Raw genomic sequence first — 25,847 nt, forward strand, 5'->3', positions numbered from 1 at the left:
ATCCTCATCAACTCTTGCTCGAATTTGTTGAGGCGCGATTGTCTAGGGTATCTTTTCTTCTTTCGAATAAAGTCTTTCTGAACTTCTTCATATTGTTGGTTGGCAAGGATCATATCTTTCAGTTTTTTTCGGTGATGTTCCCTTGTCTCTCGTCAACAACTTTTTTGGGATCATCATGTGGCACTATTATTGATGGTTATTAGTTTTCAGCACCAGCAACATCTTTCTTCGATGTGGGCATGACGACAGCATCAACTGTAGACATATCCTTAGATGCTTCTTGTTGTTGTGGGATTGTGTCCACCTTCGATGCGGCACTGTCGGCCGACGGTTCCACCGTGACGGGGATTTCATTGACAACAGAGTTAATGATCTTGTCAACCGTGGCCATGGCAACAGCATCAGCGGGAGACACACTCATAGCTAGTTCTTGTTCTTCAGGGATTGTGTCCATCTTCGATGAAACACTGTTGCCCGTCGGTTCCACTATGATGGGGATTTTGTTGACAATAAAGTCAATGATCTTCTCAACTACGGCCATGGCAATAGCATCAATGAAAGACACATTTTTTGCTGATTCTTGTTGTTCAGGGATATTTGAGACTGCGCTATGTCTCATAGATATTGCTGGATGGAATGCGGCCGAAAGTTATATAGACTGATGATGCTGGGAATCTCTCTAGGATAGCAGAGAAGTGCAATGGGGAGAAGGATGATGTCAAGGCTAGGGAGATGCAAATGAAGGATGCCGAGGGACCATGTCAAAGATGTAGAAGCCGCCAGAGATGTAGACAAAGGTGGAGATGCCGACTATTACAAACATTTTCGTACTATAGGACTAACCATGAAAATGTTTTAATTTCATACATAAATAAGTTAATTATACTACCTGTGGGTAAAATGCCTATTTCGACTTGTAAACATTTCCGCAGATAAAAATCCATAATATTGAAAACACATCTACACAGGAAAATAGATCGGTATGCAGGAGCATCATATACTAAACAAGTGCATCTCCAATTACACAGGACCAAACATAAATAAACATTAATGAAAATAATTACACATTAACATTATACACTACACATATACATTTATAATTAAACAGGAACAAAACATCTTACACACGAATATGATATACTACACAGGTACATCTAACATTACACAGAAACATATATAATTACTAACACACCCACCCCTTTTACTAAGGTAAATGTGGTACCCATCAATTAAAAATCCATTTTAACTGAAAAGCCAAATCAGACTTTAGAAAAGATGACTGACAAGTTTACACCAGCTACAGGTTCAAATACATGAATACAAGACACATATTACTCCAACATGCAGGTAGGTACAACCGCTACAAAATCATAACACCAACAATAGAAAGAAAAGGGACCCACTGTAACCTGTATTCAACCCTGACTGGCTCTATACTCACACAGACAATCTAGTAGGATCCTGCTCTTGTAATTGTAACACATTTTAGTTGGTTGATATTGACTTAATAATTTCAAATAATTAAATATAGCATATATAAAGTATATAAAGATCAATTTTTCTCAAATAACTTCCAAATTTTCATAAATACTAGAATTTTTGGCAAAATACAAATTTTAAGAGCTTTTAAAACATAAACTCATCACGAATCATCATCAAATCAATTTTCTAAGGAAATATAAATTTTTATAAGAGAGTGCCCTCTTAAGAGCGACAGTTGGCTTCTCCCCTCATCACAATCTAAAATAACATGTTTTGCACAACTAAATTATAAAACCAATCTCAAAATCATTGGCTTAAAAACACTCCCCGACTTAGCCACTATTGCAAATAGGTTGAGAGCCATCAAGGTATTCATAACCTTGACGTTAGCCATTGAAATCTCCGTGTGGGAACCCCGGGTTTTTCACAAAAATAAATCCTGTCAATGGCTCTATGCACCTCTTGACTAGGGGTAAACTCAGGGTTGACCACGCCGTCTCCCATCAAGGCCAGGCCATGGGACCCCCACTGTAGTGTCGGACTAAAGTCCGTAGTTATCATCAAAATCTGTGAATGCTCCATACTACAATATATACAAAATATCCCTTAAAGTCCAGATCCATGATTCCATTTCTATACCATGAATGAAAACCAATTCCACATGCATAGACGGTAAGACAATTTAATATGCACACATAGTTTCACAAATCATCTCAAAATTAAGGTACACATAACCATTAAAATAAATACTTGAAATGAATAATTAAAACATATATACATGTATTTTCCACAGTTGAAACTACATATAATTATACAAAACAAGATGTACCAATTCGATCGTCATGGCACAACAACGACAAATAAATATAAGTATCCTTTAACATTATAGACAATTAAACATAATGAAATGAAATAATTAAACAATTATTTCCAAAATACTATCTATTAAATAATTGTTAAAAATAATAACAATTAACCAATTATTCAAAAATAATAGTCACTACCAACTCACTTGGTCTCCTTTGGGTTTCTCTCTATACCTGGACCTCTCTCCCAAGCTTGAACCCCATCTAACAGGACAACGGAATAAAATAAATAAATAAGACAAGCTAAAGACATAACAGAACCCAAAAGAAAATACAAAAAAAAACAAATAATTGACTCTCTAATCAGGTCAACTCACTCCAATCGGTTCAAACCCGATCTTACATAATCAAACTAGTCTCCAATTGCACTTAAACCAACTTAATTTAGGCCAAACTCCTCTGAACCAACTTTAACCAACCTCAATTTCACTGAACCATGTTCAATTTCACCAACCAACATTGAACTAATACCAATTGTTATACAAAATCTCTTGAACTAGCTTGGTTCAACTGAACCCAATTCATGTTGAATTGGTTCACCCCAAAGTCATTAGCCCAAAATCTGAACCAAGCCCAAATCAATCTCAACCAACTTAACCTAAATTCAACCGAACTCAATTACACATTATGCCCAAATCAAATCAATCCTCAAGTTGTTGCACTAAACTAGTTCTTTACTCTCATTCAAACCCAAATGAACCCAACCTACTTTAACTTGGCTAGCCAAACCTAACTCCAATCCAATTGAATGAACTTGACTAATTCAAGTCAATCCCATTTCACTTGATTTGATCAAGCCCAACTCAACCAATTTGGCTAAGCTCAATCCGATTGCTACAGTAATTTGCAATAACCGAGAAATACTCCGCCATTCCAAGCAAGATCCATCTTAACTACAAAGATTTTTCAAACAAAATTGAAACAATAATTTCATCATTTCCATCATGAAACTCTTCTTCTTTTGCAAAAGAGCTTCTTCAATCCAAAATACACACACATACATCCAAGTATATCAATAAATAAACCATCAAAATCCTTACTAAAGAATGCTTCATCCTATTCTTCCTCCATCAAGCACCAAGCTTTATCTCTCCCATTCTCTTCCTTCTCTCTTTTTTTTTAGAATACTATTGCAGCCTCCATTGAAGAACATGAAGAAAACCATCATAAAAGCTAGCAATTTCCAAACTTTTTATCTCTAATTTGATTTCTGCCAAAATTCACTTCAGTCACTGATTATAAAATTTATTACAAAAAGGTCCCTTGGAAATCCACCAATGGTCCCTGAATCATGACATACTATTTCCAAAAAGTCTCTGCAAACTTACCTTTCAGTTCTTGGTTTTAGGAAACACTTTAGATCAAACCTTTTTATTACTTGTGAACCCAAAATCTTCTATAAACTTTCACACTTATGTCCTTGAGTTTTCCACTTGGGTTTCTCAACAAAATTGCTCTGTAGGAAAATCTTACTGCAATTGTGATGATATCTTGAATATATATTTTTTATCAGGTATCCAAAGGTTCAGGATATTACAATCCTTCCCCCTTAAGAAAATTTTGTCCTCAAAATTTCCTTAGTATATATCAATTTGATATCACTGAATTCACTTACTTGTTCCAACACCTGTTCTCTTGTTCCAAATCTGCTCAACAGCGCACAAAAATCCTCTGAAAGTATAATCAGCTATCTGATAATAATCAAAGTGAACCTGATGTTGTATACGGTATACAACACTCTTCTGATGTGCCATTCTGATTTCTTACTTCCAACACTTGAACAATAAAACAATCTTGAAATTTTTCCATACTGTAGGAGTAAATCAACTTCTTATTCACAAAGTAGAAATACAACATACTGAAGATATACAAGTGGAATACAAACATCTCAAGCACACAAGTGATAATACAAATAGGTTATTCCACTATTCACAAGTCCTCATACAACTACTGAACCTCACCCTTGTCTACGGTAGCAACATAACCTTTCCCGATTCCATTGCTTAACTGTTGTACCATAGTTAAAAACTGCATGGGCATCATCATATGCCATTGCAAACTCCTCAGGAACTCTATATCTCTTTCTCAATTCTATCATTTATGTCTTGTTAAGGTGAAAACATTCCATGTAAATATTCCTCAGCTTTGAAGCAACTATTGAGCTAAAATCACTAGTATTCATGGCCACCACATAATGAGCTTGTGGGAGATAAACATCAGTCATTGGTTGCTCATGATAACTAGGCGCAATAGTAGAACTGGAAGATGCTGGGTAATATGAGTAGAGCTAGAGGATACTTGAGCAGCAATATGATCTTCTCCTCTATTTAAACACAACTAAAACACACTTAGAGGAGATAGTTATAGTTCGTCCAAAGTCTGACAAATCAAAGCTCGAATCAATGTCATGTCATGACACACCTTTTAAGAAACAATAGAAAGGTCATAAAGAAGACTGGTTACTCACGGGCTAAACCCCGCAAAGTTCAGATCCATGTTATCATTCCTATACCATGAATGAAAACCAATTGTACAAGTATAGACGGTAAAACAATTTAATATGCACACATAGTTTTACAAATCATCTCAAAGTCAAGGTACACATAACCATTAAAATAAATACCTGAAATGAATAATTAAAACATATATACATATGTTTTCCATAGTTGAAATTATGTATAATAATGCAACACCAGATGTATAAATATGATTGTCATAGCACAACAACGACAAATAAATATAAGTATCCTTTAACATTATAGATAATTAAATATAATAAAATGAAATAATTAAACAATTATTTCCAAAATACTAACTATTAAATAATTGTTTCAAAATAATAACAATTAACCAATTATTCAAAGCAATAGTCACTACCAACTCACTTGATCTCCCTTGGGTTTCTCACTAAACCTGGAACTCTCTCCCAAGACTGAACCCCACTTAACAAGAGAACGAAATAAAATAAATAAATATGACAAACTAAAGACATAATTGAACCCAAAAGAAAATACAAAAAAAAAGGGCTCTCTAATTGGGCTAACTCACTCTAATTGCCCAAAGTAGATGTAAATTCACTGACTGCCTCGCCAAACTCTTTATATGTTTACACGTATACAATTTTAATGATTATTGCCCAGCTTTGTTCTTTCAATGCTTTCTTGAGTCTACCATTGGCTTTCATGAAGTTAGCTTCTAAATGGCGCAGACAATAACCATATGGCGATGAAGGAAATACTCTCGCAACTGCGTTCACATGACCATTGGACTGATCTAAGATAAATGTAATAATTTTCTCGTAGTCATCTTAATCGTACAATGCCTCCCCGAGAGTGGCAAGAAATAAGCCCGAAATAAGAAGAAAGCCCATTTAAATCACTCACAGTAATTCTCAATGATGAAAGCACTGCTGGGATTCGTCTCCGCAACTAACCTCGTTACCATGAATGGAAGCTCTCGCAACCTTCTTCCCCATCTAAGCACACTTATACGACAGGTGAACACCATGGTCCTGTAATATATCTTTCTCTATGTCGATAACTCTATACAATGGTTGTTCCTTGAGTTTTTGCATTACACAGTGAGAGACTCATTTTTTGCTTGCTTTAGGGTGCGTTGTTGTACCAATACCTCCAGCACAAATGCGCGTTGCTTGCGTTGTCTTCACCTAGAAGGTGTTTATATTTCTGTCTCTGGATGCATGCACACTCCACTGCCAATCCGGAGCAACGCACTTGATGGTCATCCGAAGTTTATCATTTTTTATAAATGTAAAGTCAAAATTTTGTCTTATCGTAATGTTGCATAGGCAATCTTTGAAGTGGTTTGCATTGTCAAAACTTTGGCCAACTTTTAAAGTCGATCCATCAAATGTTTGTGAACACTGAGCAATACTCAGCGCCCCTATGGGAGGATGTTGGGACTGAAAAGTCTCAACATCGGCGTTCGTGCTTGTTGAGAAGGTATCCCTGCATGATAATGCATAACACAAACAATATCAATAACAACGTTTATTACATAGAAAATTTAAAAACTACATGAAAACTGATAATATGACACAGGAACACAAAATATTACACAATAATTATGGATAATACACAGAAAGTACTTTTACTACATAGGAAACATGGTTAATAGAGTGAAGCTAATTTAATACACATGAAAGTATTTAAATACACAGAAACACACAAATTAAAAGTAACCAGCAGTAGTTACCATTGGTATTACGATGGAATCAATGAGCCCGAGTTGCCATCCGCTGAGCCACTCAATTCCTCAATGGTAATGTTGATGACAGTCTTGTTGAATGTATGGTGTATATAACACATGCGTTGAAAGTCTTCTTCCAACTAAATTGCACAAAGTGTTTTGTATGAGGTAGGTGTCACAAACTTAACCTTTACCCGAGACATGTCTAGTGCCCACCGCACACATATGTTACCCAATACTGTTTCCCATGAGCTCAATACGGTGAATTGAAGCAGACGTCCTTCTCCTTCATATCCACCACGTCACAATTACACATTGAGTCCAAATCAAATCAATCCTTAATTTGTTGCACCAAACCAGCTCTATACTCTCATTCAAACCCAAATGAACCCAACCTACTTCAACTTGGCTTACCAAACCCACTCCAATCCAATTGAATGAACTTGTCTAGTTCAAATCAAGCCCATTTCACTTGATTTGATCAAGCCTAACTTAACCAATTTGGCTAAGCTCTACCACTTAATCTCCACCCATTACCATCACCATCTTAATCATCATCATCATCATCACTTAATTAATCAAAACAAACCCTAATCCCGATTACTACAATAGTCTATAGTAAAACTGAGAAGTTCTCCACCATTCCAAACAAGATCCAACTTAAATACAAAGATTTGTCAAACAAAATTGAAACAACAATCATTACTAACAACAATTTCATCATTTCCATCATCAAACTCTTCCTCTTTTCAAAGAAAAATGCGAATTTTAAATCCAAAATACACACATATACATCCAAGTAAATCAATAAATAAACCATCAAAATCCTTACAATTCTCCCTCCATCAAGCACCAAGCTTCATCTCTCTTATTCTCTTCCTTCTCTCTTTTTTTAGAATACTATTTGACATACCCCTTGCGTATGTGTACTGCAAGTGCGTAGTTATCGAAGTAATAAAATACCCCGGTGAGTGGGTAGTCGAATCCAAAGGAAATAGATGCTCAGAAACAACAAGTATTGTTATTTAGCTAGAGTGAAATCCAATTTTTGATTTGATTGAAAATGTTAATGCAAAATAAAAGTAAAAGAGAGAAGAGAACAAGCAAGAGTAATCAAAGAGGACAATTAATGGTAAGATGGGTGTACCTGGACAGTACTCACCCTAGGATTATTGTATAAAGTACAAGACCAATATTATGTCTCCTAACTGAAGTTTAATGAGTCATGGAAATCTAAAGACACACGGTCCCAAACCAAAGGCCAACTGTGACTAGCCTTCTACACTATGCCTCGGCGGAAAGGGATACTCTCAACACCTCACACTGTGTAGGACTGTTTGAGGCTCTAGGGACTCTAAGTGATAAACATGATTCCCTAATTTAGATCTAACTCTTTGGTCTAGGCGAAAGACCCCTAATCATGATTAAGCCCAGTGGAGTTCGTCTCTTAGCGCTTCACTCTATCATAATCGCAAAGAACTCTTAGAACATGGAGGTATGATAAATCACATCGGAAGGAAAAGGGGACATTCTATTATAATACAACAAATTAGCTCTAATGAAGTTGTCATCTCTTCAATGGATTAAATAGATGGATTCTCAACCTTAGTGTCACTCTAAGAAAAAATCACAACAATAATCATGCAAGATTGAAACTCAATTAAAAAATTAATTAAAGAAGCATAATAGAAGTCAATGAAACAAAATTATCATAGGGTTTACAAGTCCAAGCACCCATTAGGGGTTTAGCTCTCCATGGAGCAATACAAGGACAAAGATGAAATAAAAAATAAGTGCAAGTAATCCATAGAGACAACCCCCTTATTGTTCATGTCGATGGTCTTCAAGAGCCACCTCATCTTCTCCAAAGATTGAGCTTAGGGCACACCCCACCGAATCAAAGCCGTCGGAAGCTCCCCCAATAACTTTTCTCTGAAGAAAATTGATGTCGAATGCCGTAGAAACCCTCCAAAATCCCAGCAAAAACCTCTCTAAACCCTAGTAGCCCTCTTCCCAAAAAGATAGGCTAAAGATATGAAGAAGATCCCCCAAAACAAACTTGCGAAGCGGTATTTAAAGGGCTAAAATTGGGCATCCACACACCTCTATGAAAATTTCACACGGGCGTGTGGATTTCCAGGCTTCTTATTTCCTATGCACTATGAACAGTAACTGCTACATTAATTGCTACAGTACTTGTGTTACAGTACTCCATACTTCAATTTCTTCATTGAGGCTTCATGATTGGGCACACATCTATGCCGTAAATCATGTCGCATCTTTACTTTTAAACACATTGATGAAGCTCTTGACAATATTACACAAATCGGAACATATGAGTGTGATTGCCTTTATCCCCCTCCAATTTGTGTATTCACTTGAACATTTTGGAGTTTGGCACACAACTACATGTTTATGAGCACAACTTGTGCCATGATCTAGTTTTGCTTCCTTTCTTTCAAACTTGTCTCCACAACCCTAAATGCACAAAAGAAAATAAATACACATGTATGAGACATAAAATATGATAAAAGTGATGCTTAATGTAAGAAAGTATACTTAGTAATACTTATACATAATCACTTATCACTATTGCAGTCTCTATTGAAGAAGATGAAGGAAACCACCATAAAAGGCAATAATTTCCAAACTATTTGTCTCTAATTTGATTTCTGCCGAACTTCACTTTTAGTTCCTGAATATAAAATTTCTTATAAAAAGGTCCCTGGAAAGTCACCATGGTTCCTAAATCATGAAATACTATTTCAAAAAGGTCCCATGCAAACTTATGTTTCAGTCCTTGGTTTCCAGAAATATTTCAGATCAAACCTTTTTTTATTACTTGTGAACCTAAAATTTTCTATAAACTTTTACACTTATATCCTTGAGCTTTCTACTTGGGTTTTTTTAACAAAACTGCTTCGCAGGAAAATCTAACTACAACTATAATAATACCCAGAATATATATATTTTTCAACAGGTATCCAAAGATTCAAGGTATTAGAATTACACAAAGAAACACACATCACATATACATGTAATGTAAACACACACGTACTTCATACAAAACATCAATATAGGAAAATTAACTGTATAAATGATCTTTGATTGTTAGTCTGCAATAACTGCATTATAGGATCGACGATTATGTCCACTTTGGTGACACCTATTACAATGTAAGTTGGGAATATCAAATGCCTATAACTCGATTCTCTTCCTTCTCAGATAGGTGGGTCATTTTTTTGCTATCGGCAGCTGAGTTCTGAGTTCACGGGTATCATCGAGGGCTTGTCACTGTCAAGGATAGGGTATATTGGTTCGATATATGCACGATGATACCATTTGACTGTAAAAAATTCATCTACATAGCTGTGTACATTTGTGTCAGTTAGCATAATCACGACAGCTATATGCTTGCACGGGAGTCCATGTACTTCTCATCTCCTGCAAAAGCATTTCTAGAATCGTAGGTTAACAACACTATTGTGATCGTCAACCACTTTGTAAGTATCACTGCTTGATCATCCCACATGCAAAAACTGATTATCTTCGATAATTTGTTCAATCTTCTTGCATATCTCTAGGTAAAGGTGTGTATCCCACCTGGTAGACACTTCACAACGCTCAGCTAGCATATTCATAAGCTTAAACATGAGTGTTAATATGTGACAAGCCAATTAAAAGTTGGTAATTTATATAAACAAACAATGTTACACACGAACTTAAAATAATACATAGCTATGCACAAGAATACACAATAACTATATCTACTACACGTGTGATTAAGATATTACACATAAACTTATTATTGTACACAAGAATCCGCAATAATAAATAGCTTTGTGATATTCTAAATGGCGTGGACAATAACCATGTGGCGATGAAAGAAATACTCTCGCAACTACATTCACATGACCCTTGGACCGATCTGAGATAAATGTAAAAACTTTCTTGTAGTCATCTTGACCATACAATACCTCCTCGAGAGCGGCAAGAAACAAAGTTGAATTCTCATATGTTTCTTCGTCAATGACAGCGAATGCTACATTGAAGATACCATCATTGTCATCTTTATCGGTTGCACCTAATAAAATCTAGCCATACTTCCCAAGCAAATGCTTTCTGTCAACAAAAATTAATGAGCTACACGCTTGCTTGAACCCTAACAAACAAGGCTGAAATGATAAGAAAGCCCGTTTAAATCACTCACCGTCATTCTCAATGATGAAAACACTACCGGGATTCATCTTCGCAACTTTGTCCTCATACTAGAGAAGTAAATCATAACTACTAACCTTGTTACCATGAATAGCGACTCTTATAACCTCCTTTCTCATCTAAGCACACTTATACAGGAGGCAAACACCATGGTCCTGTAATATGTCTTTCTCTATGTCGACAACTTATACAATGGCCATTCCTTGACTTTTTGCATTACACAGTGAGAGACCCATTTTTTGCTTGCTTTAGGGTGCGTTGTTGTACCAATGCTTCCACCACAAATGTAGATTGCTTGCATTGTCTTCACCTAGAAGGTGTTTATGCTTCCGTCTTATGATGCATGCACACCCCACTTGCAATCTGGAGTAGCGTACTTGACGGTCACCCGAAGTTTATCATTTTTTATAAACGCAAAGTTAAAATTTTATCATATTGCAATGTTGCATCGGCAATCTTTGAAGTGGTTTGCATTGTCAAAACGTTGGCCCACTTTTAAAGTCGATCCATCAAATGTTTATGACTACTAAGCAATACTAAGCGCTTGTGTGGGAGGATGTTAGGACAGAAAAGTCTCGATATCGGTGTTCATGCTTGCTGAGAAGGAGTCCCTACATGATAATGCATAACACAAATAATATCAATAACAATGTTTATTACACAAAACTTAAAAACTACATGAAAACTAATAATATTACACAGGAACAAAAAATATTACACAGTAATTACGAATAATACACAGAAAGTACTTTTACTACACAAGAAACGTGGTTAATAGAATGAAGCTAATTTAATACATATGAAAGCTTTTAAATACATAGAAATACACAAATTAAAGGTAACCAATAGTAGTTATCATTGGTATTACGATGGAATCAATGAGCTTGAGTTGTCATCCGTTAAGCTGCTCAAGTCCTCGATGGTAATGTTGATGATAGTCTTGTTAAATGTATGGTGTATATAACACATGAGTTGAAAGTCTTCTTCCGACTCAATTGGGCAAAGTGTTTTGTATGAGTCAGGTGTCATGAACTTAACTTTTACCTGAGACAATGTCTAGTGCCCACCGCACATATATGTCACCCATTACTATTTCTCATGAGCTCAATACGGTGAATTCAAGTAAACATTCTTCTCCTTTGTATCTGCCATGGCACAAAAAGTTTCCATTGATTATAAACACATGTATAGAATTTGAAAAAGCTTAAAAAAGGTTAGCGCTTGTTACTCCAGTGTTACTATAAAAGATGATATGATGAAAAAAGCATAGGAAAGCTCTTTCCATGGCCTCTATAAGATGGAGAATAAAAATATGAGACGATGACGAACCTAATAAAACTCTTTCGGCCTCTAGAAGATGTAGAGTAGAATAATAAGGACAATGAAGAATCAAAACAGGAAAAACAACAAGAAAACTTCGGCAAAGAAGATGAAGAATAACAAGATGAAGAAGAAGATGCAGATTAAAAAAAATTGAAAAGCTTCTAACATTTAAAGCTTCCTTGGGATTTTCTTTACTTTTCTTCAAAAGTTGATGTGATATGGAGCGAAAAATGGTTCAAATCTTTGCTTGTGAGACAAGGGCAAGCATGACCATTCACACCAACTTAATGGATGGCTTTGACGACAAGGACTAAAAGGGATTGGGCAGAATAAAGGAGGGACTATATGGCATATTTGGAAAATCTGAGAGACTAAACAGGAAGAATGAACTTTCCAGAGACTAAAAAGTAATTTTCCCATAAATAAATAATAAATACATAATAATAATAAACAATATAAAAATAAATAAATAAATATCATTATAATAAATAATAATAAGTGTAAACAATTTAACATAATAATAATAATAATAATAATAATAAGTGGAAATTGCCAAAAACACCTTGTAAGTTTGCAATATTGCCAAAAACACCCCGTTAGTTTTGCACTCCTCAAAAACCCCTTCCTTTTGAATTCAATGATTTTTTAAACCCCCCAAACATCTAATAGTGATTGATAGAATTAATTTGGAATTTTTTGGACGAAATTGTCCCTTGCGTGGGAAGTTGTGGCAAGTGTGACAGGATTTGACTATAATGCCCTTGGGTGCAATGAGTTTCTATTTAAAAATGAAGCTTCTATTTAAAATATGAGGTATGAGGTTCTGTTTAAAAAATGAGTTTCCTATTTAAAAAATGAGTTTTCTATTTAAAAAAATGAGTTTTTGGTTTATAAAAATGAGTTTTCTGTTTAAGAAATGAGTTTTTTTCTGTATAAGAAATGAGGTTTCATTTAAAAAAATGAGGTCTCTGCTTTAAGAAATGAGTTTTCTGTTTAAGAAATGAGGGTTTTTGTTTAAAAATGAGGTCTCGTTTAAGAAATGAGTTTTTTTGTGGTGTATTTATCACCCCCAAAATCTCTTTATTCGAGTTAAATTTTGGGCCAGGTGAGACAAAAAGCATGCGGCTCACAATCACGATCACGTTGCATGAAAAAAATGGGATTTCAAGTTCGAGAGAAAAAGGTGCAACCTTCGATGCCTTCGCTCGACGACGAGGAGCATGCGGTCTTCCCCGAGGTCGACGACGAAGAAGATAAAAGAGATGAGGTCGACGACAGGGAAGACGAAGACGGCGAGATCGAACCCTCATCGGCGCCGCTTCCTCCCTCCGTTCCTGTCACCGACTTAGGCACCATGGATCCAAACCCCAGAATGATCCCTAACCCTAACCCTATTGCTATCCATGTTGCGGTCTCCGCAGTCGAGAATTGTTCCGTTCAAGTTCAGCTCGTCTTATCCGACGTCACCACCGAAGACCTCACCACTCCGACCGCCGAGGAACGTCGCCAACCGGATCGCCAACGCCGATAAAGATTTCTCCTTTAAGACCCCACACGCAGCGAGGCCACGCCGAGATCGCTCGCCAGATCTGGAGCTCAGCACTCAAGCGTTCGCGCGAGATCAGCGACGATGAGATACTCAATGTCCCTACTCAATGAGGTCTCTGTTTAAAAAAATAAGCTCTCTGTTTAAGAAATGAGTTCTCTGTTTAAGAAAATGAGTTCTCTGTTTATATGTTTGTTTGTCTTTGTTTAACTATCAATGTTTCTGCTTTAATATATTGCGCTTACGTTTAAAAAGTGCTTAAATATCGTTGTTTCTATTTAAATATGTACGAGTGCAACCTTTTCGATGCCTTCGCTCGACGACGCAGGAGCATGCGGTCTTCCCGAGGTCGGCAGCGAAGAAGATGAAAAAGATGAGGTCGACGCGAGGGAAGACGATGAAGAGCGAAGGCGAAGGCGGGCGAGATCGAACCCTCATCGGTGGCCGCTTCCTCCCTCCGTTCCTGCATCGCGACTTAGGCACCATGGATCCAAAACCCCGGAATGATCCCTAACCCTAACCCTATTGCTATCCATGTCTGCGGTCTCCGCGATCGAGAATGGTTCCGCTTCAAGTTCAGCCCGTCTTATCCGACGTCGCCACCGAAGACCTCACCACTCCGACCGCCGAGGAACGTCGCCAACCGGATCGCCAACGCCGATAAAGATTTTCTCCTTTAAGACCCCACACGAGCGAGGCCACCTCGAGATCGCTCGCCCGGATCCCGGAGCTCGAGCACTCAAGCGTTACGCGAGATCGGTGACGATGAAGTACTCAATGTCCCTACTCAATGAGGTCTCTGTTTAAAAAAATAAGCTCTCGTTTAAGAAATGAGTTCTCTGTTTATATGCTTGTTTGTCTTTGTTTAACTATCGATGTTTACTGTTTAATATATTGCGTTTACGTTTAAAAAACTGCTTAAATATCGTTGTTTCTATTTAAATATGTACTGAGTGGCCAAGATTAATTGGTTTTTATATCCAGGGATTAATTTATCACGTAAATATTTATTTTTACATTTAAATATTAATGTTTTTGTTTAAAAAAATGAGTTTTATGTTTTAAAAATGAGGTTTCTGTTTAAGAAATGAGTTTTTCTGTTTAAGAAATGAGTTTTTTTGTTTAAGAAATGAGGTTTCGCTTTAAGAAATGAGTTTTTGTTTAAGAAATGAGGTTTCTTAAGAAATGAATTCTCCTGTTTAAGAAATGAACTCTGCTTTAAAAAAATGAGCTCTCGTTTAAGAAATGAGTACATGCAAAAAGGAATGCAAAAAGAATGAAAAATATATGCAAAAAGGTTTAAGGGCAATGATGGAATTTCATAATGCAGGGGGTAAAAAGGAAGTGAAACAATAAAGGAAGGGTTAGTGCGAGGTATGCAAAACTCACGAGGGTCGTTTGGGAAGTTTTGAAATTATCGAGGGAGTAAATAATTTTTCCCTAATAATAATAACAATAAATAAGAAGAAGAAATAAATAATAATAATAATAATAATAGAAGAAGAATAAAAAATAATAAATAATAATAAATAAATGATAAGAAGAATAATAAAATAAGAAAAATAATAAATAAATAATAATCATAATAAAAAATAAATACATAATAATAATAATAATAATAATAATAATAATAATAATAATGAGGAGGAGGAGAGGAAATAAGAAATAAGAAGAAAAAGAAGAAGAAATAATAATAACAATAAACAATATAAAAATAAATAATTATAATCATAATAAATAATAATAAGTATAAATAGTTTAAAAAAATAATAAATAAATAAGAATAATAATAAAAAATAAATAAGAAGAAGAAGAAGAAATAACAATAAGAATAAAAATAAATAAATAAATAATAATAATAATAATAATAATAATAATAATAATAATAAGGGAAATTACTGTTTACCCCTAGAAATTTCAAAACTTCCCAAATACCCCTGTAAGTTATGAAAACACCGGACAACCCCTCCATTATCGTTTCACTTTCGTTTTGCCCCCTGTTGGTCACTCAGACTATAGGTCCATGTTGTCCTTGAAAATCATGGGAAAAAACAGCCCAATCACATCATGTCCAACCTTGATCACCCTCCATTATCGTTTCACTTTCTTTTTTTGAAACCAACTTTAGAAGACTTCTATGACCTTGGAGTCTTGGAGTTTTTCAATTCATGCCCATTTGGTGTGTTGGAGTTCTGCCTGTTGCCTGATATGGTGACAATCTCTTCCTTGCCCTCACCTTGATCACCCTGCGAGAACCTTGATCATCTTGCGAGAGAGAGTAACATTTTATTTTTATGTAGGTTTACTATGGAGAGTTTTTGTGCTATTGCTAGATATAAAGGGGAGAGATGAGTACTAGTGTTCACGCCACTGACTTCTTGGGAATTAGTGTTAGCGGAGATATCTGAGCGATGGGGTCTCGATGTTTTCCATGTCAGGGTGAAGTTTATCACACTTGATGCATATAAAATGGTTTGTCCAATAGAAAACAAGGTAGACTTCCAACGCATGTGTCACGTATATGCCCTCTTCAAATGCACTGCAGTCAATCTCGTGGTTGAGACTTCTACTATTAACAATGATTTCTTCTCGTTGTAAAGTTCTCCTCCTTTATGTTGACATAGTTGTACAAGTTAATTATTACAGTTTCCACTTAAACTTATGTTTTTTCTCAGCTATCCTTGTCTTGTCCCCGTTTCTAGTTAAAATTATCCAATTTCCGTTTAAACAGAAATGTTTCCTTTTAAATTTATCAAGTTTCAGTTTAAAATGTTATGTTTCTACTTATATTTATCCAGTTTCCTTTTAAGCAGAAATGATTTTAGCTGGTATTCGGATTCTGCGAGCGTATCCGTTCCACCTTAGGGTGACAGTTTAATAGGCCTTCTATCCTCATAAAATCAGTCTGAAGTTTTATCGTTGGATGTCAGACAATGTTTTCTAGGCGCTGACCATTTTAGAGACGCACTTCGAAATTTTGTAATCAAGCTGAATTTTGACTTCAAATTCATAAAGAATGAAAAACACTAGGTGACAGTAGAATGCATTGTCGTTGGTTGTCAATGGTGCCTTCATGCATTTAACGGATACAATAAAAGTACTTTCAGAATCAAAATAATGCACTCGTCACACACTTGTGGTGGTGGAATTGGGTCGGGTGTCACACCAGAAAGCGTCTAAAAAATGGGCGAGTAAGCGCATGTGTGATTTAGAAGCTTAAGGACCAGCCTTTGGACAGGGCCATTGACATTCAGAAGGACATGTTATGAGACATGGTTTCCACATTCTATATAAGAAAGCTTGGTTGGGTAAAGAGTATGCCCGGGTGAGCCTAGAAGACAGCGAGGTCTCCAACTATGATTTGTTTCTTTGGTATGTGGATAAGGTGGTTGAGACAAACCCTAGCAGCATTGCGATTGTCAAAAAAGATAGTGAGCATTTTAAACATGCATTCTTTTCTTTTCGTGCGTGTATCATAAGATTCAAGGGTTGCAGGACGTTGTTGTTTCTAGACGATACCTACCTTCTTGGAAAATATTGGGGTACTCTATTGGGTGCCACAGGCAAAGATGGAAACAATGGTTTTTTTCACGTGGCCTTTAATATTGTTGATAATGAGATTGATGCCAATTGGACATGGTTCATTTCAAAATTAAGTGATGCTTTATACGATGCCGGAGATTATGAAGAGATTATTGCATTTGTGTCGGATAAGTCTAAGGGCCTTATGAACGCCATTGCAAAAGTCTTCTCCCTTCTTCCCCACATGCATACTACATTCGACACTTGGAGGCCAATTTTATGAAAGGCAATGTTAGATTTGGGAAAGCATTGAAGAAGGAGTGTTGGCCCGATATACTTTCATATTGCACATGCAGCCATGACTAAAAAGTTTGATGATATAGTGAATGAAATGCAGGCTACATCACTCGATGTCTATCACTGGTTGTTTCATAAATCAGATATGTCACATTGGTTAAATTATTTGTTCAGAGGTGAATGTTGAGGCGAGATGCATTCAAATGTCGTAGAGTCATTCAATGTGTGGATCAAAGAAGCACGTCATTTATCGGTAATGAAAATGGTCGACTCCATATAGTATTTGAATATTGATTTTATTAAATGCTGAATATTGCTTGATATCATTTAAACATGTTTGTTTCTGTTTAAATTTCAAGGTGTTCGTTTAACTTTTTCTTGTTATCATTTAACAATTTTCGTTTCTATTTAAATTTTATCTTTTCTTCGCTTAACTCTGATTTTGCTATCATTTTAAAATTTTTTTTTTCTGTTTAACTTTTAGTTTCTTAGTTTAACAATGTTTTACAATGTTCAATACGTGTTCTACGTCATACAGGTTCAAGCTGATGCGCATGTTATTCACTCATCGTGAGCAAGCTAACAAATGAGAGACATACTTATGCCCTGACATACATAATAAGATAAATGAGCTTGTTGCGAAAAGCCGAAATCTTCGTGTTCGTCATTGTGTCAACGACTGTTATGAAGTGATTTATCAGTGTAGCAAGTCCGTGGATCTATCAAGTAAAACTTGTTTATGTCACAGGCTGCAAATTTATGGTATCCCGTGCAAACACACTTGTGTTGCAATATTGCAGACAGACATAAACATTCATTGATTTATTAGCGGCTACTTCACCGTCGATAATTACAAGTTGCGTATCAGGAAGCTATTTTTCCTATACCTGACCATGAGAAGCCTACGGAGGACAATCAAGAACTGCATTTGTGTTTGCCTGTCACGAGAAGGCAACCTAGGCGTCCTAAATAGAAGAGAATCGAGTTGTAAGAATCCGAGGTCCGCGAGTTACTTTGCTGTCGTTGCCACGAGTCCGGACACAATCGTAGATCTTGCAATGAAACTATCGTCGACTAAGCATGGAGAATAACTTATATTCATTACATATTTTTGCCACAAACTATCACATAGTACTGTACATTTTGCTCGTTATTTATGAAAATCGTTTTTGTAAATAAACACAAATTTTAAAAAAATGACGATATTTAAATAGAAACATTGGTACTTAAACATAAACATTGAAACTTAAATAGAAGAGTTGAAACTTAAATTGAACAATCGATAGTTAAAAAGAAACAATGATATTTACATTAAAAATTAAATCTAGCCATCCTAGAAAAATGTGGATCGAGTCGCAAGCGTGCGAGGTCCGCTATATTTAAATATAAATTTAAATAAACACAAATTTAAATAGAAACAATGATATTTACGTGCCAACAATAGATCTTTAAACAAAACATTCATATGTTAAACAGAGACTACGATATTTACAATACAAATGAAATAAGTTAGTGGAAAAGAATAAGTTAGCATGAGAGTACATTACAAACAAGCTTAATTCCCCCTCCCCACCGCCACCCCCAGTTGATGTATTGCCTTTGTCACTAATGCCGGCTACGCTCCCTTCTATAAGTATGTGTGCGACATACTTTAGTCTTAAAAATAAGGGACATAAGTATGCGGTAGCCGTAGCTTTTCATCATCAAGTATTTGTTTAATAAACTACATGACATATACAGCGTAGTCGACACTTCCTTATTTTTGTCTTGGATTGTCTCTATCATGAATTAGGGTGTATGAGGTCATCACTGTCTCCCCGAACTCCATCTCGACACAATTGCCGAATAGTTTCCGTTGTGAACAAATACAATTTAAAGTTAGAATTCTAATTAAGAAAATACTATGTGTGTGCTCCATTTAGCATGTAATTTACCTTGTTGATGGCATCTCTGTCGTGCTCCTTATTTTCACATGAAGAATAATACCTGTACTCTTATTTGTCATTGTCCAGAACAAGAACATGGAAGTGGGCATTAAGGATTATTGGCAGAATGATGAAATCAACATCATGCAAGTTACGCGCGACATTTCCGATCATAATAAGAGGCATCTCAAATGCTTCTTCCTATTTAGACATAAATAGCGGCAGTGGTCGTGTCATGGAGGCACGCTTCTTATACAGATATGGTATTCTCTTTAGCGACTTCTGAGTTATGCACACAAATGTGTCTATGACATCGTCTGTGACCATTTCCTTCCCGTCCAACATCGTGAACAGGCTGGCTCGTGTGGTGTTAACACAATGATTCCTCGAAATGACAGTCCTGATGTTAAATGGTAACACATATATTTAAATGACAACATAAATACTTAATTAGAAACTCTATGTATTTAAATGAAAACATACATATTTAAATAGAAACTAATACTGTTAAATGGTAACACATAGATTTAAATTGTAACATAAATATTTAAGCAAAAACTACTTATCTTAAATAGTAACATATATATTTAAATTATAACATAAATACTTCAAACTTACGAGTGTACCTGGCGTATCTTTTCTTCTTAGGAAGAAAATTCTTTCGCATATCGTTATATTGTTGGTTGGCAAGTCCTATACTGTCCACGTCAATAATCGTTATTTCTTTATTAATGTTTCCTTGTCCTTCGTTAGTAGCATCTTTTGGTTTTGAGTTATCACCAAAGCGTTCATCAACAGGAATAGCTGAGACATCTTCGACTCTTGATAACGGTCCTTTGAGTGATGTTGTTGATGGTTGATGATTTTCTTGCTTGGCGCACAAGTTGTTGCTGCTTTGTGTTGTTGTAGGATTGTGTCTTTCTTTAATGCGGCATCGTCGTCTACTAGTTCTATTGAGACAGGGATTTTATTGGCGAGAAATTCAATAATCTTGTTAACAATGGCCGTGACGACATCATCAACAAGAGATACATCTGTTGGAGGTTGGTTCACTGCAGATGGTGCTACTATTGGGGCAATTTCATCAGACGCTACCCTTGTATCCAGCCTATCAGTCACGGGTTGGTCCACTGCAGGTGGAGCTACTTTTGGGCCAATGTCCTCAGTTGATACTGCTGTTTCAACGTTAGCCGGTAAAGATAATAACATTGTTGATTTTCTTCTCGTTGCAAGCCTCTACCACGCGGGCCTCATCAGATGGACATCCCAATTACGTATCGGTAAACACCGGTGCTGCGTCGGTGGCGAGTACTTCATTTGTTGGTAGGCACATTGTATTTTACTGTAACATCCTTCCAACGCTTCGACACGAGAAACAAGCTGAGGGAACTCTTTTGTCAGTATTTCACACGCTTGCAACCACCGTGCAATGACGTTATCAGTTGTCGTCCTCGGGGGGCATAGGGGGGCCTTATTCGACGCCAACAAGTGCATGCACGGGTTGGGCTGGGAGAAAAAGAATGGCATTGGACGCTTCTTGAAGAGGTTGACCTTTCATTTTTCTTTTGAAGTAGTGGTGCAGGAGCAATATCAACTCCGCGGTGGGTGGCCTGAACAAAGACTTCTTCATCCAGTATTCACGGTGACCAGTTCAGGAAACTAACAGTTGTAAACAACACAATATCAGTGAAAACCCTCAATTTAAACAATAACCAATGTTGTTAAACACTAAAAGAATATTTTTAAATGGTAACCAGTAAAGTTAAACAATAACCAACATTGTTAAACACTAAAAGAATTTTTTTAAACAAAAAATATTACTGTTAAACGATAACAAGTAAACTTAAAAAGAAACAAAGTTTTCTACTAAAAAATGACACTCTAGACAATTGTTAACGTAAAATGTAAAATTGTGACACACATTGTTAATGATTTATTACCTCCTTTTCCTTTGAGAGATGACAACATGGGTCCTATCGATGCCTATTTTCGATAACTATTCTCACCATAACATAGTATCCTTGGGGTCTTGCGAAAACGTAGCTTCTTGCCTGTGTCGGTGAGCTTATAAAACCATGTGTTAGTCTTCTTCCTAGCGCATCATGCTTGTACTCAAGCGGCCGTTTGTGGAACGTCCTCCATAAGCCACTTGTGCGTTACCTGCGGCCATGCGTATTGTCTCATGCCAAGTAGGTTATCTACATAATCAACGATCCAATTCGGAACCAACCATGAGGTGTTTGGGAAGAGAATAGTACCAATGAGGTACACAATAAGGAGTTTTACAAAATTTTCTTCTTCTCCCCTCTACTGAACAATTTGGTCAAAAGATGAGTGTGTCTTCTTATTGTGAAATAATGAGGTACACCATGAGGAATTTTTAATAAATATGTGTTTTCAAAAGATGAGTGTGTCTTCTTCTGAAATACGACTATAGTAATACATTAACTAGGTTGACAGCCATAATCACAAGCCTATGACAACAGTAATACATTAAGCAGTGTTAAGAACTCTTAAACGGAAAACAATGTTTTAAACCAAGAAAAAAGATACCGTTTTCTCTCAAAGCGAAAAAATCATTGCAGCCAAAAGTGTTATGGTCAAACCATGTCTCACTTGCCACAACTTCCCACGCACGGAACAATTTTGTCAAAAAAAAATTCAAAACTAACTCCGTTACGTGCTGGGGGGGTTTCAAATTCATTCTATTTGAAATAAGGGCTTCTATGGATAATCAAATTTAGGGGGACAATTTGTACATATTGCAAACTTAAGGGATATTTTTGGCAATTTCCACTAATAATAATGATAATGATGATGATGATAATCATAATAAATAATAAATAATAAATAAGAATAAATAAATAAGAATAATAATAATAATACATAATAATAAATAATGATCATAATCACAATCATAGTCATAATCATAAATAAATAACAAAAAAGAAGAAATAATAAATAATAAATAATAAAGAAGAAGAACAAGAAATAAGAAAAAATAATAATAATTAATTATAATCATAATAAATAATAATAAGTATAAAGAATTTAAAAAATAATAATAAATAAATAAATAAATAAGAATTGTAATAGTAATATTAATAATTAATAATTAATAATTAATAAATAAATAAGAAAAATAAAAAATAAGAAAAATAAGAATAAAAATAATAAATAAGAAGAAGAAGAAGAAGAAGAAGAAGAAATAATAATAATAAGAATAAAAATAATAAATAAGAAGAAAAAGAAGAACAAGAAGAAGAAATACTAATAAGAATAAAAATAATAAATAAGAAGAAAAAGAAGAACAAGAAGAAGAAATACTAATAAGAATAAAAATAATAAATAATAAATAAATAATATGAATAATAATAATAACAATAACAACAAATAATAAATAATAATAATAATAATAATAATAATAATAATAATAATAATAAATTTGAGAAAGAAGAAGAAGAAAAAATAAACAATAAATAACAAAGAAGAAGAAGAAGAGCTAATAATAAATAATAAATAATAAAGGAGGAGGAAAAGAAGAAATAAGAAATAAGAAATAAGAAACAAGAAATAAGAAATCATAATAATAGTAATAATAAACAATATAAAAATAAATAATTATAACTAGAAATTGGAAAAACACCCCCTAAGTTTGCAATATGCACAAATTGTCCCCCCAAATTTGATTATCCATAAAAACCCTCCTTTTAAAAACAAAGAATTTGAAACCCCCAACACGTAATGGAGTTAGTTTTGAATTTTTTTGGACAAAATTGTCCCTTGCATGGGAAGTCGTGGCAAGTGAGACATGGTTTGACCATAACGCCCTTAGCTGCAATGATTATTTTGCTTTGAGAGAAAATGGTTTCTTTTTTCTTGGTTAATACCGAGAGAACACCATTACTTGCGCCGGTTTCTTTTTCTCTCTTCGCCTTTTCAGCTTTTCCCTTTCCAAAGTTGTCATTACTTGGACATCTTCTGAAAGACCGGACCACTGTCTTGAAGGAGAACTCCCGCTCAACTTTTTGGCTTTTCATTAGTTTGCGCTCTAAGATAATGAGGTGAGGTGGATGTCGTTGAAGATGTTGTGTAGTTTTCTTTTGTTTTGACATTCTGTAGGTTTTTTTCCGGTTTGATTTGTAAAGTATTCTATTAGAAAGAGAGATTTTATGGTTTTATGGTGTGATTATTGGATGATCTTCCAATTTGCATGGAGATTTTTTGCCTGGGGTTTTGTTTTTGTTTTTTTCATTTTCGTTTATGTACACGATCGAAAGCGATAATAGTATACTGAAGGAGATTTTTTGATTGTTTTGCAATCTCATTGTACTCTGTAATGTTTATAATGTATGTTACCCCTTTAATTTGATATGGTTGCAGTATGTAGTGTTTAATAGTATTAGTGTAAAAAATGAGGATTTTGTTTAAGAATTGAGTTTAACATTTAAAAACATAGCTTTCCATTTAAAAAATGAGTTTTCTCTTTTCTGTTTAAAACATAGCTTTCCGTTTAAGAGTTCTGAATACTTATTAATGTATTGCTATTATTGTAGGCCCGTGATTATGGCTGTTAACCTAGTTAATGGGCGATGCCACTTGACACCGATAGTGGAGAGTATGGCTGAATTAAAAGTTTACATTAGTGGACAACATTGGGAGATCATCTGAAGGACAACGTTTGCAACACTCACTGAACTGGAAGCTGTATTCCAAGAGAGGGCCCTTCTTGATTCTCTGTTGCAAAGATACTATGACCGAACTAATAAATTCAGGATCGAGGCAAGCTTACTGAGTTTCAGGTCTGAAGATGTGGCTCTCATTCTTAGTCTATGATGTGATGGAGATGTAGTCGTATCACACTTATCTTTTGAAAACAAGTATCTATCGAAACTAAAGAAAGACATAGAGACTCCATCAAGAGAACAATTGACCAAATTGTTTGGTAGAGGAGAGAAGAAGAAAATTTTGTAAAACTCCTTATAGTGTACCTCTGGGTACTATCCTCTTTCTAAACACCTCATGCTCAGTTCCAAATTGGATCGTTGATTGGGTACATGACCTACCTGGCATGGGACAATACGCATGGGTGCAAGCGACGAACAAGTGGCTTATGGAGGACGTTCCACAAACGACCGCTTTAGTGCAAGCAAGATGCGATGGGAAGAAGACCAACACAGGGTACCTTAAAGGTTACTCGGTCGCACTTAACATATGGTTTTATGAACTCACCGGCACCAGCAAGAAGCTATATTTTTGGAAAACCCCAAGGATACTGTGTTATGGTGAGAATAGTTATCGGAAGCAAGCGTCAATAGGACCCATGTTGTCATCTCTTGAAGGAAAAAAGATAATAAATCATTAGCAGTGTGTGTTACAATTTCACATTTTATGTTAACAATTAGCTGGAGTGAAATATTTGTGTTGAAAACTTTGTTTTTTTGTAAGTCTACTTATTATTGTTTAAAAGTAATAGTTTCTATTTAATAAATTATTTTGGTGTTTAAACATGTTGGTTAATGTTTAAGTTTACTAGTTAAGGTTTAAAAATATTTTTTAGTGTTTAACAACATTGGTTATTGTTTAAAGGGGTTCCCACTGAGATTGTGTTGTTTACAAATGTTAGTTTCCTGAACTAGTTGACGCGAATATAGATGAAGAAGTCTTTGTTTGGGCCAGCCGCCGCGGAGTTAATATCGCTCCCGCACTACTGCTTCCAAGGAAAGATGAGAGGCCAACCTTTTCAAGACAAGTTCGACGTCGTTCCCCTTCTCCCAACCCAACCTGTGCATGTACTTCTCAACGTCGGACAAGCCCCCTCCCCCCTCCTCGATGGTGACAATCGACGACGTCACTGCACGACTATTGTAGAAGTGTGACATACTAACGAAAGAGTTTCCCCCGGCTTATTGCTCGTGTCGAGGCGTTGGAAGGACGCTCACAATCGAGTGCGACGTCCCTACCAAGAAATAAACTACCCGGCACCGAAACTACTAGGAATAGCCCTGATGCTACAGATGCAACCCCGGCACTTGCCGACGACGACGTAATTGGGATGGCCATCCAAAGATGCCCGTATTAGAAGAGGCTTGCGACGAGAAGAAAATCAACAATATCTCTCCCTCCACCAGATCATGTTGAAACAATAGTAGCACCACCAGCGGTTGATCGGCCAGATACAAGGAATGTGTTTGAGGAAATTGTTACAACAGTTGTGTCTGAGGAAATTGCCCCCCAATAGCTCCACCTGTAGTGGACCAACCTCCAATGGATGTGTCTCCGGTTGATGATATCATCACGGTCGATGTTGACAAGATCATTGAATCTCTTCTCAATGAAATCCCTGTCTCAGTGGAACTGGCATACGACAGTGCCACATCGAAGGAAGACACAATCCCACAATAACATCAAGCAGCAACTATTGCCAACGAACCATTGTTGGACCAACAGGAAAAAACT

This window comes from Dioscorea cayenensis, chromosome 20 (genome assembly GCF_009730915.1).
Source record: "Dioscorea cayenensis subsp. rotundata cultivar TDr96_F1 chromosome 20, TDr96_F1_v2_PseudoChromosome.rev07_lg8_w22 25.fasta, whole genome shotgun sequence".
NCBI lineage: Eukaryota > Viridiplantae > Streptophyta > Magnoliopsida > Dioscoreales > Dioscoreaceae > Dioscorea > Dioscorea cayenensis.